The sequence below is a fragment of the Pristiophorus japonicus genome, unplaced genomic scaffold (genome assembly GCF_044704955.1).
Source record: "Pristiophorus japonicus isolate sPriJap1 unplaced genomic scaffold, sPriJap1.hap1 HAP1_SCAFFOLD_990, whole genome shotgun sequence".
In the NCBI taxonomy this organism is placed as follows: domain Eukaryota; kingdom Metazoa; phylum Chordata; class Chondrichthyes; family Pristiophoridae; genus Pristiophorus; species Pristiophorus japonicus.
Window position 1 is genome coordinate 110,001 of NW_027254920.1, and position 2,500 is coordinate 112,500.

The following is a 2,500-nucleotide window of genomic DNA, read 5'->3' on the forward strand; positions in this document are numbered from 1 at the left end:
TGGAGCTAAATCCGAAGCCGTTTGCGGGAAATTAGTTCCAGGGCTCGGCGACCGAAGTCAAATCCGTCCCGCCAACTTGACACTTGTCATTTCTGTCCTTGGGGGTTGGCGGGGTACCTGCACAGAGGTAGGAGGTGGCTGATCGAGAATTGGTGAGTTTTCCAAAGTCACGTCTCGAGCCTCCAGGTCTGCAGAGACCGACCAGGGCTGCCGCCCAACCGACTATTCACCCTTTTTGGGCGGGAATTTTTTCCATTTTTGTCCATTTTTCGGGTTTTTGGTCGGGCTTCAAAAACGGCAGCCCGAGGCCTGGCAGAGGCCGGGGCATGTCCCCGGTCGCGCCAGGCGGCTCGCGCGACCCGATTAGGCCCCGAAAGGAGTCGGGAAATCGGCAGACCTGCCCGAGTTCAGCCCGGGGGAGGCGGGGGGCAGGTCGGTTCGGCTCAAATCATTAACCAAAGCCGAGACTTGGTCTCGCTGGCGCAACCGAAGTGCCAGGCTGGATAACTCATTAACCAGAAGGCGGCTGGAGGCAGGCAGGGCTGATGGCTGAGGCCGGGTGGAGGCCACCCGCGGCCGGGAAAGTCAAAAGTCCCGTTGTGTGGAAGTCTATGAGGTCAGATTCGGCCGCCTTACCGGGCCTGCGGTTGATGGTTTCCCGCTTGGGCAAGCGAGTCGGCCCGGCAAAGTGGCCACTTGCATTTTCTGGCAAGTGTCTGCGAACAACGTTAATGAGTTGAACCTCGGCAATTGTCGGAAGTCCCGATGAAGAAATGAAAATGCCCCTTTTGCGGGGATTTGGATGCTCATGGCCGGCAGCAGGTGGCCCGACGCCCCGCCAACTTGACACTTGTCATTTCTGTCCTTGGGGGTTGGCGGGGTATCTGCACAGAGGTAGGAGGTGGCAGAATCGAGACTTGGTGAGTTTTCCAAACAAACGTCTCGAGCCTCCAGGTCTGCAGAGACCGACCAGGGCTGCCGCCCAACCGACTATTCACCCTTTTTGGGCGGGAATTTATTCCCTTTTTGCCCATTTTTCGGGTTTTTGGTCGGGCTTCAAAAGCGGCTGCCCGAGGCCTGGCAGGTGCCGGGGCATGGTCCCCGATCGCGCCAGGCGGCTCGCGCGACGCGATTAGGCCCCGAAAGGAGTCGGGAAATCGGCAGACCTGCCCGAGTTCAGCCCGCGGGGGCGGGGGGTAGGTCGGTTCGGCTCAAATCATTAACCAAAGCCGAGACTTGGTCTCGCTGGCGCAACCGAAGTGCCAGGCTGGATAACTCATTAACCAGAAGGCGGCTGGAGGCAGGCAGGGCTGATGGCTGAGGCCGGGTGGAGGCCACCCGCGGCCGGGAAAGTCAAAAGTCCCGTTGTGTGGAAGTCTATGAGGTCAGATTCGGCCGCCTTACCGGGCCTTCGGTTGATGGTTTCCCGCTTGGGCAAGCGAGTCGGCCCGGCAAAGTGGCCACTTGCATTTTCTGGCAAGTGTCTGCGAACAACGTTAATGAGTTGAACCTTGGAAATTGCCGGAAGTCCCGATGAAGAAATGAAAATGCCCCTTTTGCGGGGATTTGGATGCTCATGGCCGGCAGCAGGTGGCCCGACGCCCCGCCAACTTGACACTTGTCATTTCTGTCCTTGGGGGTTGGCGGGGTATCTGCACAGAGGTAGGAGGTGGCAGAATCGAGACTTGGTGAGTTTTCCAAACAAACGTCTCGAGCCTCCAGGTCTGCAGAGACCGACCAGGGCTGCCGCCCAACCGACTATTCACCCTTTTTGGGCGGGAATTTATTCCCTTTTTGCCCATTTTTCGGGTTTTTGGTCGGGCTTCAAAAGCGGCTGCCCGAGGCCTGGCAGAGGCCGGGGCATGGGCCCCGATCGCGCCAGGCGGCTCGCGCGACCCGATTAGGCCCCGAAAGGAGTCGGGAAATCGGCAGACCTTGCCGAGTTCAGCCCGCGGTGGCGGGGGGCAGGTCGGTTCGGCTCAAATCATTAACCAAAGCCGAGACTTGGTCTCGCTGGCGCAACCGAAGTGCCAGGCTGGATAACTCATTAACCAGAAGGCGGCTGGAGGCAGGCAGGGCTGATGGCTGAGGCCGGGTGGAGGCCACCCGCGGCCGGGAAAGTCAAAAGTCCCGTTGTGTGGAAGTCTATGAGGTCAGATTCGGCCGCCTTACCGGGCCTTCGGTTGATGGTTTCCCGCTTGGGCAAGCGAGTCGGCCCGGCAAAGTGGCCACTTGCATTTTCTGGCAAGTGTCTGCGAACAACGTTAATGAGTTGAACCTCGGCAATTGTCGGAAGTCCCGATGAAGAAATGAAAATGCCCCTTTTGCGGGGATTTGGATGCTCATGGCCGGCAGCAGGTGGCCCGACGCCCCGCCAACTTGACACTTGTCATTTCTGTCCTTGGGGGTTGGCGGGGTATCTGCACAGAGGTAGGAGGTGGCAGAATCGAGACTTGGTGAGTTTTCCAAACAAACGTCTCGAGCCTCCAGGTCTGCAGAG